The sequence below is a fragment of the Vicugna pacos genome, chromosome 25 (assembly GCF_048564905.1).
Source record: "Vicugna pacos chromosome 25, VicPac4, whole genome shotgun sequence".
NCBI lineage: Eukaryota > Metazoa > Chordata > Mammalia > Artiodactyla > Camelidae > Vicugna > Vicugna pacos.
This window is the reverse complement of record NC_133011.1, coordinates 25,202,779-25,218,235: the sequence shown is the minus strand read 5'-3', so window position 1 is coordinate 25,218,235 and position 15,457 is coordinate 25,202,779. Positions and strand designations below refer to the sequence as shown.

Sequence of the window (15,457 nt, the reverse complement as noted above, 5' to 3'; positions counted from 1 at the left end):
AAGAAGAAGACCAAATAACCACTGAATATTTTTTCTCCTTTGAGAAGTACTGTGTTCCTGAAGATTTATGGGTGGGAATCTATTTGTGTGTTTTGTTTTGTTTACTAATCTTTATCGGTCTCCAGTGACTGAACGTATTTATTCCGTTAGAGTAAACTCTGCATCATTCATTATACTTCATAATTAAAAATTTCATTTCAGTTAGGGAACACCACTTATCTCATCCCCAGCAGAACTTTCTCTCCAATTCAGAGGCCAATCAAAACAAATGATTTTATACAACATGAAATTTAGCAAATGCTCACACTGAGAGGCATAGTAAAATTCTTAATTAACTAGTCCATTACCCTCACCAGGTTGTATCATCAAAATATTTTTTAAAAAAAAATCTAAAATGACATAATTTCAACAAACTAATTGAAAAATTGAAAAGCGAATCATATTTTTGCTGTCAACTACCAATGGTATTTGCTAACCTCTTCCAAAACAACCTAAGAGAATTCAGTTTATTGTGATTAAATCTGTCCCAAAAATATACGTGCATCAACTGATGAAGACATCTACAGCTTTTCAGGCTCCTTGGTTCTCGACTTCCTGCCGTCTGGGTTCTGAGTCTGCTGTACCACTGAAACTGGTTTTGACAAAGTCATCAGGAGCCTCTTGGGACACTAAAGTCTTCTTGAAATGAACTTTTTCCTTGGTGTTTTTCAGGATTCTCTCCTAGGCCCTCTTCTTTTATATATTCTTCTTGGGTGATTTCCTATGTTCCTTTGACTTCAATCACATCTATGTTTCTAAACATATGTTTATAGTCTGGATAGCTCCCCTGAGCGTCAGACCTTTATATTCAATTTCATATTACATATATCTGGTCAAATTCTTACACTCAGTATTTCCAAAACTGAACTCATGTTCTCATCCTCCACAAACTGCATTTTCACCTGTGCTCTGAATTTCAGTAAATGTCATCCATCAACCTTTCAGTTGCTTAAGCCACAGCCCCCACCGTCTTCATTACTGCCTTTTCCTCCTTTCACCAGCACCTACAACCAATTGCCAACTTCTCATGATTCTGTCTTTTAAAAACCTTTAACATCTATTTGTGAGTCTTACTACCTCTATTGTTTAGACCACAATTACCTTTTGCTTGGATTATTATAAAGGAACCTCAACTGTACTTTCTCTATTCAATCTTATCTTTCTCCAACTTATTCTTTATACTGAACTAAAATTATAATATGGTCATGGCATTTCGTTCTCTCTCTCTTTCTTCTCTCAATGTTAGGAGGTATTCTTTTTTTTTTTTTAATTGACGTACCATCAGTTACAATGTGTCAATATCTTGTGTCCAGCACAATGTCCCAGTCATGCATATACACACATATATTCATTTTCATATTCTTTTTCATTAAAGGTTATTGCAAGATATTGAACATAGTTCCCTGTGCTATACAGCAGACTTTTTTTTATATCTATTTAAAAAAAAATACAAATTAACATTTGTAAATCTCAATCTTCCAAATTTATCCCTTCCCAACCATTTCCCCAGTAACTATAAGATTTTTTTACTATGTCTGTAAGTCTGTTTCTGTTTTGTAGATGAGTTGATAGGGTCCTTTTTTTAAAGATTAGGTGGGATTCTTAATTCCTCTTTTCTCTTTCTCCTCCAGACCCAAGTACCATAGATTCAACAATTTGAATGACAACAGATATGACCACTTCTCTCCACCCCAACATCTGAGTAAAGTGTCCACACTGGGTTCTTTTAGAGTCACTGTTCTTACCTCTACTAAAGGTGGCAATGATCACACTCTTTGGGAAATGTTTCTTTATTTTTCTGTGACCTCTAACTCACTATAAACTTTTTAAGGTTTAGGACTTTGTCTTGTTCACTCTTACACTCGCAGCATCTAGCTCTTTGGTAAGGCATATAATAGGACTTCATTAATAGGTCATTGAGAAAAGAAAAGGAGGAAGGAAGGGAAGGAAAATGACAATTAAAAAAAAATCACGGTATTTATTTTTTTAGGAAGACAAGCTATGTTCTTTCATCTTGAAAGTCCCAAGAAAACAATTATTTCTGAAATGAGTAGCTACAAAGTTGAGTAAAGATGTATGTATGAAAGACACCCAACAGCTGGGAGGGGAAAAGAAGGCGGGATTGATAAGAAAAAGAAAAATCCATCCTTCATGGTCTCCATGCCACCTGTCTTGCTCTTTCCCTGCGTTAACAGGTACTGTTACCCTGAGTGGTGCGGAACATTTCCAGCACAGACAGAAAATCATTTTAAACATTGCCTATACCATAACAAAACTAAAGCCTATCACTACAAAAAAAAAATCATGAGAATGAAAAATAAAACTAAACTTTAACTAAAGCAATAATATCTGTTGATATAAAACTGCAGCTCTGAGCCTTTTCTTTATTTCTTTATTTTTAAAGGTTAGCTGTTCTAAATTGTGGCATTTCAACTGTAAGGAAGTGGCCAATTCTAGCACTCAAAAAAGAAAAGAGAACTTTCAAAGAAATGAGATGAAGGTGGTTAATTGAGTGAGTTCACTTATCATGTTGCTAATACCACGCAAAACTTAATGTTACCTCCATGGAGGGCTGGCTGAGCAAGAATTGCAGAATAATACGATGTCAGGCTGTACACTAAGTTCCCAAGAGTGGAGAAACATGATTTACATTTTTGGGGTTTTTTTTTTTTTTTTTTGTCAAATATGGTAAGCATGGGGAAAAAAAGAAATCTGAGATTTGACTGCAAAGCAATGTTCTTTATCTTTTAATGTCTTCCTTTCCCTGCTACAGTCTTGTCCCAGGGCAGGAGGACCAGATGTGCAGTAATTCACAAGCAATATGAGGTGACAGTTCTTCCTTGTCTTGAAATTCTAAACACATTTCAAAGACACACTTTCAATTGTGCCAAACCCATTTGAAACCACTCTCCTTAAAAATGACATTGTTTCTTACTATTTATTTATTTTTTCTACTCTGACTCAATGTACCTCAAACTGAGCTCTCTGGATCTTTGAAAGTGAAATTATCGTCTTAAAAAGTAATTCTGCAATTAATGAAAGAAAAGAGTTATTTCAATTCTGGGAAAAGCCAACTCAGTTTATTCCAATATTTTATACCCCTTTGTGTCCTTAGTTTTTCATATTGTGTGTTCATGATGGTGTTCCAGATGAGCACTCAGTATCCTTTTTTAAAAATTACTTTCACTTTTTGATTATATAGTTTATGGAGAACATTAAAGAAATACTCAAATAAAAGTGCACCATAATCCCATTGGCAAGAAATAACTTCATTCTTGGGTATTTTCTTCATGCTCTAATACAGCTAAGGTCACGAAGTTCTCCATATAATTTTCACCCTGATTATTTTACCCAGAGTAATTTACATACCAAAAATGTCATCAAAAACATTGCTTTAAATTGCTAACTAATGCCGGATTTTTAGGTAGTTTTCACTTTTTTAATATTATACATTTTGCTGTCACAATTTTCTACACATGTTCCAAGCACAGAGTCATAGATAAATTACTATTACAAAGAATACATACTATACATGCTTTGAGGCCAATTTGATTCCTGTTTGATTCCCATTTCTAAATAGCATTTAAAAAGACAGTAAAAGTTGACTTTCTCCTATGCGCTATTTAAAAACTACACTACAGTTTTAAGGACACCAGCATTATTTATTTGAACTTTCGAGTTTAATGAGCAAAATGGAATGTCCTCCTTATTCTAATTGGCGTTTTTGAATCCCAGGATCGCTGAAATTCGATGTGTGTGTTATGCACACCCACACATAGACATGCATATTCATAGTCCTCAATGCCACCTGTTTGCTTATGCACGTAGGTGTGTCCCTGATATGGTAGACTTACTTATCTTTCTGAGACTTTCCCTAACAATTATATTTCTATGAATGTAACCATAGTGTCTGACTTGATTGAGAACTCCAATGTGTGTTTGAGCTCGAGCTCAGATGTTCCAGAAAAATACTTCACCAAAAATCGGATTTTCTGACATCATTCAATAGAACCACATCTATTTAGACTTCTCTGTTTCAGGTATGAGCAGCATTCATGCTGAATTTGTTCTGAAAAGCTAACCCTGTGTTTTATGGAGCCATTGAGGGGAAAGCCTGAGTTTATTAGGCAATTATTCCCCAAGAAGGTGGCAGCCAATGCCAAGAGAGAGGATGAGATCACTCTTAATTCCTATCTGAAAGTAAGGATCAGCTCACTCTGTTCCTTTGAGGGGCAATAGAATAAGGGACCGGAGCATCCTGAAATACTTCATTTTTTAACCTTATGTCCTTGTGTTTATTACTAAGTATGAGATCAGAAAGCCATATGGACTGACTTGGGAATGATATTTTAAGGAATTATTAAAATGATTCATTGTAAATGCAATGGATAAACATAAAGACATGAAAAATGGGATCATTAATAACCTGATAACATCTTAGACATGGCCCCAGTTAACAGTGTACATTGATGTCTCATAGAAGAAGCAACACATGCTTTAAGATAGCAAAAGACACGGTACTGATAAATAAACAAATGACAACAACAAAAGCCCACAGCTTTCAACAGATCCCCCAAAGACCCAATTGTCCCAATTCAATTCCCGTAGATGAGAGAGAATAATTATCAGTATTTCCATCTCGTGCCAGTGCTAGTGTAACACCTCTTTCTTATAATAGTAACACCTCATAACCCAGTGTTTGCGATGTCTAACCTGTTCCAGCTGCAGGAACCCTGCTGGACTGACCCCACGAGAAAAGATTTTCACCTTCCACCTCCTCTACCACAAGGAGCAAGAGACTAAAATACAACAGCTCTCTTTCCAAAAAACACTTTTCAGCTCTGTATTCTTAGTTGCTCTCTGATCTCCACCCTGACCTACCAAATCATTCTCAATGGTAAATTGATAGTAAATAATAAACACTAACGGTAAATGCCTATCACTTATTTTTATTATATAGCAATAATAGCTTCTATTAATTAGCATAAAGTCCTAAGCAAAATGGTAATCACTTTTCAAAAAGTATAAACATATTCCCACAGCCTATGAAGTATAGTCCATTGTTGTTAAAATTGTTGTTACTAGTTACCATTTATTGCACGCCTACTTTGTTACACAGTACTGAATGTGTTATAATATTTATAATCTTCTCAACAAGTCTATTTGATAGGTATTCAAAGAGGTTAATTAAATTATACATGAAGCACAAACTATTATGGTTGACACCTAGAAAACAGCCAATATTACCTATCTTATTATTACCATCATATATTTTATTATCAGTATTAATTTTGAGAAGTCATGGGACATGTTCCTTGGATGGAGATTTGGTTTGGGAAGGCATACTATATACAAAAAAATTACTGTTTATACTTTGTGTTTCATTTTCTTAATAACATTAATGTTAATAATATTAAACAAAATTATAGAATAATGAGAATAATACCAATACTATTATAGTGTATATGTAATATATGAAATATAGAGCACATTAGTACTATATACTATATTAATACTACAAGGCATGCTAAAAGTACTGCTACTATTAATATTATATATTATAACAAAACCCTAATATCATTAATTAAAAAGTTTAGCTTTACTGAGAACCTACTGTGTGCCAAAAACTGGGGTAAGACTTCATTTTAACCTTAAAAAATCCTGGGCAACAAATTCTTATGTTTCTTTCTGACTTCTAGATGAAGAAAGCAAGGATAAGAGAAATGAATTCACTTCTCCAAAGCTTCCCATCTTGTATGAAGAGAGCCAGGATCAGAATTTAGGCCATCTGACTTCAAAGCTCTAGGTCTTCATTATTGTTCATTTGAGAACTTCGAGGAATCTTATAAATCGTTTTGTATTTAACCTCTTATTTTACACAGGAAGAAATGCCGAAAGAAATAAATTGCCTGTGATTACACAGCATTTATTGGCCTAGATGAAATTTGGCAACAGTAGCCTTATTGTTTGCAAAGTCACTGTGCAAAGATCATCTTATTAAAAGTCCCAACACCCTTATAAATTATGTTCTTGTATAATCCCCTTTTTACCTCAAAGGAAACCAAAATTCAGAGAGGTTAAGCAACTTGTCCAAGGTCACGCTAGAAGCTGGGCTCTGGACTCAGGCAGCCTGGCTCATGAACTTTTGCCTTTTACTGCTATTCACTTCTTAGGTCAACCATCTTCCAACCCTACACCCTTTCCACATCCATTTCTTTGCCAGCCAGGGGCAGTCGTGTGAAGGAGCCACCTCACACCAATTTGCAAAAGCCAACTGTTAAACTTTCGGGAAATTTGTAAGCTGGTGGTCAAACATAGTCATTGTTAAGAATTAAATTTTATAAACCTAAAATCAAATGAATTCTATTAAAAATAAAGGTAAATTCTTTTGTATCTTTGTGACCCGCTTTATTTTGGATACTAATAATATTAATGGTAAGAACATTAATAATAAAATTAATAAATATCATTACCATTAATAATGGTATTTTACCACTGGTAACACTATAAACATTACTACACACATATTATTTCACTACATTTCCAAATCCTAGTTATTTTATTACATTTTACTATTACCAAGGTTCTTGAGATTCTGTATCCATTGTATTTGTACTTTTCCCAACTCTGATTTTAGTGATGGTATATTGATAGCCTGAAACTAGCCACCTCAGGACACCACAGAAATAGGAGAGAGCTACGAATCAGTGCATTTATTCCCTCACATAGTCAGTTGTTAAACACTTACCAATAAATACCACTGCCAGGGGTCATGGGTATTTGAACAGAAGTCACTGGAAAATTGTTCCTAAATAATTTAGGTTATATGAGGAAACTTCTAGTTTATGTTACACTCATTCAAATGATATGATATGGATTCATTGGATACAAAAAATTAACCGTCCTGATGATACTAGTGACACTTTATGAGTCTAAACACTTGAGAGTAACAGCTCCTAGAGAATTTGAGTGGATATTCAAACTAAGAGGCTTTTAAACATCTCCAGAAAATCTGTCTCTCTGCCTATCTCACTCACATAAGCAAGTTTAGTATAAGACAGATGATGGAGAGAAGATGTTAGATTCTAAATTCATATACTATAATACAGTGCGGACCATCTGATGAGCCAGGAGAGTTTCCAGTGGTAAATCTCACCCTTAAGAACAAAACGGTGAAAGGAGATACTAAGCCCACAGGCCAGAGGGAAAACCCAGTCTCACAGGAGAGGCATCATTAGTGGCGCACAGCCTCAGAGATGCAAACCAGCCCGTGTGACCCTGCCTGGCTTGGTAATGTGACGCTTGGTAATTTGGCCTTGTGGGTCACTGGTTCAACCTGGCTTATGTCGAGAGCAGATGAAAGCTGCTGGCAGCAGAAGGTGATTTAATGCTTTCAGGGAAACGAAGCAGTTATCTCAGCTCAATGCTGCAAGGACTCCTGTTTCTTCCCATAACAGTTGGCAGTCATTAGCACCCTTGTTGACAGTTTCTGCAGAAAGGCCAAGATCACAGTGGGTCCAGAGATTAAAATCACATCTCACCTTGGTGGTCCCTCCAGCACAGAGCTGGAAAGGTAGGAAGTCTTGTTCTACCATTTGGTCCCATTAGAGGACTTTCATGTCCAGCCGTCTGCTTCTTCCTCGAGAAGCCTGGAGTCAAGAGTTCAAAGGAGCACTAGAAGGAAACAAAAAATATTTGTAAAGCCTCTTTGCTCGTCATTTCCCTTTCGATTTTAGATAGGGAAACACAACATTCGTAAGGTCACAGTCTTAAATCAAATTCTTTGGGGGACATTTTCAGTAGGGGAAAATTTTGAACAGCTGAATTCTGTTTGAATTTGTAGGACTTATTTTGAAATCATTAAAGTCGGAAAGACAATAAATTATGGCGTGGAATTTTAAAAGACCTCAGAATGGTAGAAAAGTGTGGTTGAGTAAAGTGACTTCGCCCAGCTATTTTAAATATTTAGATACCCAGAAAAAAGACCAGGTCGTATCATAGAATCAGAAACTGGGGACTTAAAAGGACAATGATGCAAGGGACTAAGAGGCATGCATCTTAGTCCTAACTTTACCATTTAAGAGCACAATAAGCTTCAGAAAAACAGGCATGCTGAACTAGATGGACTTCCACCTTTGACATTCTGCAGTCCAGACTTTTTTCTAGGTAGATAAACTATTTCTAAATATCTAAAAGTGTTAATATATGTAAAGCACTTGGCACAAGGTCTGGGATATAATAAGCACTATATAATTTTTTGTTCTCATATTATTTTTGTTACTACCATTATGAATATTATTAAAAATTATAAATTACCCAAAGCAAATTATAAATGAGTTTTAGGAAACTAAAACTCCAACCCTAGTCTGGACATTTTTTTTTCCAAAAAAAAATATAGAAGGTTGAAATGTCGTGTCTAATAGGTGATGATTTCCCAAACTGTTGTTCATAGGAACAATCATTCTTCATGAGGCTCTTTTGTAAAATTATTTGTTGGATGAAAAGGAAATTGGGGGGATGCTGACTACTATACCCTTCATAGAAAGTAACAGTGCACATTAGCTTGTTAAACACTCTGAGCAGTTTTGAGGAAAGAAGTCTATTTAATTTGGCATAATTTAGTATTCTCAAAGTTATTTGGTGATAAAACCTGATTTGTGCATAATATCTATATGGGTCTCCAACTGAACTACACAGATCTCCTTTTCTAAGTCATGGTCTTAGCATCCGACTATTCACACCACTTTAGATAAGACTGCCAACTGTTATGGGAAGAAAGAGGAGTCCATGCAGACCCTATGCTAAGATCTTTACAGTGATTATCCCACTTAATCTTTAAAAATCTGGAAATCAGTGGTTTTGTGACATTTTTGCAGATGAGCAAGGGGAAGCTCATAGAAGTTTAGCAACGTGAGTGAAATCACACAACCAGGACTGAACTGTAGGGCTGTCAGTTCCCAGGACCCAGATCTTTAGTGTCTAGGCCATTCTGAGTGACTGTGAATAAGTGAATGAATGAGCAAATGCTTCCTGGGTTGGGCTGGAGTGAGGGCTGGACTTGGACATCGTGCCCACTGAAAGGAGCCCAGGGCAACTGCCCTAGTGGGGTGGAGCTAAGAAACTGAGACAAGGGAGGGAAGAGCCAGGATCCAGAGTTCCCAGTTCCCGTGTCACGACAGAAATCAGTTAGGGAGGGAAGAGGCTGCCCTGAGAAGGGAGAGCTCTCCATTCTGGGAGTCTGTATGAGCAGGAACTGCACCTTCTTACATCCCTCCCTAGCTCTCCACATACGTGCTCTATGTATCTTTGCCGAAAGTAATATATACCCCATTGCCCTTTATCCAAAAGGCACCACGTTATTTGCAGCTAAGGGGACACTTGCTACAAAAGGCATGCTGTTCATATCAGTAAAGTCTGGTCTCAACAGATCAGGTCTTGCTGATGTGGACTTCTTGATAAACCAGCATATGACCCCTGGTTAACATCCAAGAACAGAAACTTCTGTGAGGGTCATTTTAGGCAACAGGGGGGACTTCAGCTCTAAAGTCACTGACACTTACTTTCAGTTTCTTAGAGTGGAGTCAGGTTTATAGTTTTTATAGAATTGGAGCCTGTTGTTTACAGTGACCGAGGACCACTTATTCGTGGTGAAACCAATCACACGATGTAATTGATTTTCCAGCTGTTAAGAACGAGGGAGGAAGTGTAATTGCTAGGTTTCATTAGCAGATAAACTTTGAGATTTCCCAATAATCCTTCAGTCTGACCACGAGTTACCAGGAAAATGAGAAAAAAAAAAAGTAAATCCAGTTTCCCCAGATATTCTGATTTTTTCAAGAGTAAAAAGAAAAAAAATCCTGATTTTTTGATACATTTTCAAGTATTTTAAATTTTATAAAAATTTCCTTCAGGGGAACAAAGCCACTTGTGGGCTTCATCTGGCTTATCAGTTACTAGCTAGCAACTTTGACTATATGTGGTTCTATTTAGGTGTGGAGTTCAGCCATCTGCAAAGAATCCTTTGTAGTCATTAGACAGTCTTAAGGAAAAGAACTCCACAGGTATTTTAAATGTTGCAATTGTGAATCCCAGTGACTTGCAGGTTCAAGACGTTAGCAGAACCAGTCAAAGTACATCACCTGAAGTTTTATTTATAAAGCCTATTTATTTCTATCTAGGCACATTACATGCAATGCTTGGTCAAAATATTTAACATTGTATACACTTTATCTATATTATACATAGGGAAACTTAATCTATAAGATATCTGAAGATACTTTGATCTAGAATTATATGCTATTTGAGATTTGTACACAAATTGAGATAAAAACAGTATGGTTTGCATGCTATGGGAGGCAACTGGGTAAATTACCACATGCTGAAAGGTTTACTGCCTAAGACAGGCTGTGAAATGTGTAACAATATAAAAGGGTTAGTGGAGGTTTATCTCTGTTGTCTTGTTATTTGCTTCCTTGCATATAGCAAAAATAGTATTTTTCTTTTAATTTCAGACATTTGAATTTTTTAATTAAATAAGTAGTACATGAATGAGGGAATATAAAGCATCTAATGTAAAATTATTAGTCCATGCAGAAATAAGTCCACATCCCTGAAAACCATTACCAAGAATTTTGTCTTACCCCATATTTTCTTCTTTGCTTATTCAACTATGTACGTACAGGTAGAGGGATTGTTGTTTTGTTTTTCTTACCAATATGGAATTACATTAAATATTTTATCCTATAATTTCCTATATTTATTATACTTGATAACTTTCCTGCATACACATATGCTGACTTCTATATACACTTGGTATGCACCTCATTCTTTATGATAACTACACAGTATTCCATAATTTGGGTGATCTAAATTTATTCCATGATTTGAAATCACTGAATTATTCAACTATTTCTCTAATTATTGACAAATATTGCTTCCAGCTTCTTAAAATTAAAAAATGCTGCAATTATTTTTAGAATTTGATGAACTGATTCTGAAGACCATGTGGGAGAAAAATACACACAAATTGTGCAAAAGGCTCAAGACACAATAGTAGTCACATGGTGAAAGAATTTATTGTTTATTGAAACAATATAAAGCTACTATGTTCAAAATAATAAAGTGCTTCCTTAGGCATGTACACTTAAATTGAGGAACAGAATTCAAAAGCCTGAAAAAAACCCCTACGCATAGGAGAACTCAAAAAATGAAACAACTAGTCTACAAGTCAGTAGGGAAATTATGAATTTACCAGTAATCGGTATTGAGGTAATCATCATCATTTATTGGGAGAAAATAAATGTAACCCCAATTATGTGCCCATTGACAAATATAAATTTAAGACAAAAGTTCCCATCATAAAAATTGAAGTATTAAAAGAAAAAAATTAAATTATGAGTGTATATATTCTTGGAATAAAGAAGCCTGGTAAGAAAGATGGAAATGAAAAGATATAATGGAAAAATAAAATACCAGAAGAAATTATAAAACAACGAAACACAAAAACCTTTGAAAAAAGGCAACTTAATCAAACTAAAAGAACAATGACCAGCTGGGAAAAATATTAGCTACACACACCAAAAAAAAAAGTGATTAATACTCCTAAAATCAAATAGTTCTTCAAATTAATATGAACAATATTTAGGGCATGGAAAATTGATATTCAGGGAGGTGAAAATAAAAGCAACAATAAAATAAAACGTTTGGCCCTAGTGGTAGAAATATGAGACTATGTTAACACCCAGTGCTCACGTGATTGCTGGGAAAGCAACACTCACACACTGTCAAGAGCAGTGATGAGTCTAAAAATTTCTATAAATTCTGGAAAATCAATCAGGCTATATTACTTTAAACTATAAGTGTACATATCATTTGACCTAGCACCTCACTTTCAGGAAATCATTTTTCAGAAACTAAAGTGTATAATGGTACTCTTTTCAAACAGGAATTTGGTTTGTTATTTCCTGAATAAAAACAAGCATCCAGAAAACTAGGGGGGGGTCAGTTTGGACTAATTCGGGTTCCTGCACATAAATATTTTGATGCTTTGATGACTTTCCTTTTGATGCTACTGCTTCTCTGTACCAGAAAACCATAGGAGGACAAATGTTGATAAAGGTAAGCCGTTGCTCTCCTTACCCAATGGAAATGCTGGTAAGAAACAGGGGCAGGTTTGGGGTGGTGGGGGGCGGGGGTGGGGAAAGTCAACAGAGAGAAACGAAAGTGTGAGGGACTCAGGCAGGAAGCCAAGGCTTTGCAGTTCCCTGGGAATCTCCGACTGAGCCAGGTACTAAACAGACGTGTAGAATAATCCTGCCCTCCACCATTCTGCAACTGTATGGGGAAGGAAAGATAGGTGCACACATTAGAGAAGGTATCAGCAAAGTATTTTAATGAGTTAGTGGAAGAGCGGTCACAGGGCAAATATAAGCATGCTTCAGGGTCAAATCATAAGCAGTTTAATTTCTTGATTAAATCTTTGAGACAGACAACAAAAGTCAATCTCATTTTGGGCCCTATTATGTATAACCAAAGAAAGTCACAATGGTCAATCACACAGTCTTTTAGGGATTCTGGGGATTAATTCCATCTATACTGAGTTAAAGAAGAAAAAAGATAATTAAACACACACACATACACACACAAAAATCAAAATGCCAAATGATTATTGAACAAGAAGTAGCACTACATGTATGGTAGTGTCTGTCTGAATGAAGATGATCAAAAATAGTAGCTACTATTTTTCATGCGTTTTTTTAGATGTTAAGATAGAAAGATGAAGAGAAGAGGGCACATTTTATTATGAGGAATCAACATCTTTTATCACGAGAGAACTGTGTCAAAGCAGATTGCTATGTCTTCGTCTGCTGATGTCTTTCAGAGAAGACATGGGACGCTGGGCCTCAGAGTGGTAAAGAAAGGGTCTAAAAATAAATCTGCCCCGCATTCCTGTAATAGGTCTGATTTGGCACTTCTGCCCCCTAGATTTCCCTTAGAGATGCAGGCAGCATTTCTTTCTTTGACAAAAGGCCCATTTTCTACCGTTTTCCTCAATCTTTTATTTGTTTTACTGGTCACAAGTAATAAGAACAAAACATCTGCTCTTTATTGAGTGTTTACTGGGTACCAGGGACTGCGCCAAGCATTCTGTCTAAGTGGCCTTCTCTAGGTTTTGTAACAACCCTGTAAGATTTGTATTTTCTTTATTTTATAGATTAAGGAAACTCAGAGGCTCAAAGTTATTAATAACTTGGGAAGGATCTTAGCACTGTCACATGGCAGAGATGGTCCTCAGACCCAAGCGTGTTGAACTGCAAAGCTTTCGCACGTTGTTAGCCTAATGCCCCCATGCAGCACACTGCAGAATGCAGGTCACTGATTTTTACTGCAGTGCTCACTTCTCTACGTCATGATTTCTTCTTCTTCTTTTTTTTTTTTAATTTTGCCTTGCGACCAGGCTTATAGATTAGAGTTAATTTGCATGATTTTTAACTCATAAGGTAAATATCCTCTACTGCTCTGTGCTTTTAGAGGATCTAATGTTCAAAAATGCTATTATAGATGCAGGAAGAAAAATTAAAATGAAGATCTTTAGAAGTTGGTAATTTACTTTGTGAAGGAAAGAATTGATCTGCCTTTGTCTCTGTTTCTGTCAAGGAAAGACTGAGGACATACAATGCCTAGACTGGTTCTGATGTCTATTAGATGGATTTCTCCTGAGAAGTTTAGATAATCTCTGATATTTATATAGTGGCAATCATATCCCTGGCACTTAGCAATGGCCAGAAAGAGATTAGATAAAAGACCCTTAAGAGATTAGTGTAATGTAACCCAGACTTTGATGCATCTGTTCTCTGTTGGCTTTCGAAGTCAGGCCCCCCATGCTATTTTTCACAGGAAACACAAGGGGCAATTTTGGGGTCCTCTACTATGATTATTTTTCCTGTTCCATTGTTTTCAACTTTATTGTCTTGGTGCCTGGATCTTCTTTGACATAAAATGTTTAATCACTCAATTTTCTCTTCTTTTGTAAATGAACTACCATTATTTGAAGGCTCTTTACTTATACCCCAAACTATGACCAGTATTGAAATGGACCTCTATCTTAATCATTTCTTTTAAAGAAAAAATACGATTAATTAATTTCACCTCCTAATCCCCAGACTCCATTTGCATTTTTTCCAGAACACTCCATTTCTCTTCAACCCATTCTGTTTCTCTTCAAACCACAGTAACTGGGGCAAAAAAGATGCTTGGTGATTGGCTGAAAGTGTTGGGATAAAAAGGAAGCCTTTCCACATTCCTCTGATTATTTTTACAGATTGCCCAATGTTCCTTTTTAAAGCCAACTCCATTTCATAAAAGCCCCAGAGTGATTGCTTATACTAATCCTAATGTATATCTAAGCGTATTGGCCTCTTGGCCCAGTTTCTGTGTTAGAAATTGAATGCACATTGAACCCAACCCGGTCCCTTCCTGCTCCCCCACTCCCACATACGTCCATGAACACACATACACACAGATTTTTTTGTCAGTATATGTTCTCTAGGGCTCAAAGCACCCCATTAAAACAGCCACCCACTCTTCTTAACCACTACCACCCTTCCTGGTGTCAAAAGGAATGCACTTCTTCCATGGGGTTTTCTTACAAAGACACACACACACAAAGTATTTATCTCGGTTTACAACAATTCTCCTATACAATATATTCAGTTTTATGTCCACTTCATTTTATAATCTCAATTCATGGAGCACGTCCTACCCGAAACAATGTCTTAGATGAAATATTCAACGTGAATTTTGAAATCTTGTGATATTATAATAACTTTCAGCTGGCTTATTCTTTGATACTAGTCACCTCTTCATTTCCATTTTAACTTCTATTAACTAATATTAATTAGAGAAAGTAATGTTACTAAGAGGAATGTAAAATCGCTGAAAGGAAATTATCCTGAAAATTCTCTTCCTGGGGACGATGGGCAAAGCAAGGATGAGGGCAAAACACAACTGCCCCCTCTGAGGTTTGAACTCAGGACCTTCAGATTATGAGACTGACGCGCTGCCTACTGCGCTAAGGAGGCAGGTGAGGGAGCCCTTGCTCTGTGAGCGTCCCTCTCCTGACACAACAGACAACGTTTTCCTTTGAAGACTGAAAACTGGCCGGATACACGAATCATCAAATTTCCTTCACTGTTTTTAAAGTACATTTTAATGATTGGCTCGAATTGGCTTTCAAAATTAAAGTTGCTTTAATCATATAGCTGGACTGTTCTAGTGCAGAGACACAGGACACTGGGATAAAGTAAAACTAACCAGGGTTTTCACACAACCTTTCATTTGTATTCCCTCTTGCCCTTCAAGATCCAGGAAAGGACTGAGGACATGGTGGAAGCATTTCTGGAAGAGGATGGATTGCAAA

The 15,457-nt window shown here is 36.3% G+C and overlaps 1 non-coding gene across 1 annotated transcript; it reads right to left on the bottom strand.

Moving 5' to 3' along the window:
* Positions 1 to 15,046: 15,046 nt before the first annotated feature.
* TRNAM-CAU (transfer RNA methionine (anticodon CAU)) lies at positions 15,047 to 15,119 on the bottom strand. Its single transcript has one exon. It is a non-coding gene; the product is annotated as a tRNA-Met (tRNA).
* Positions 15,120 to 15,457: the final 338 nt, after the last annotated feature.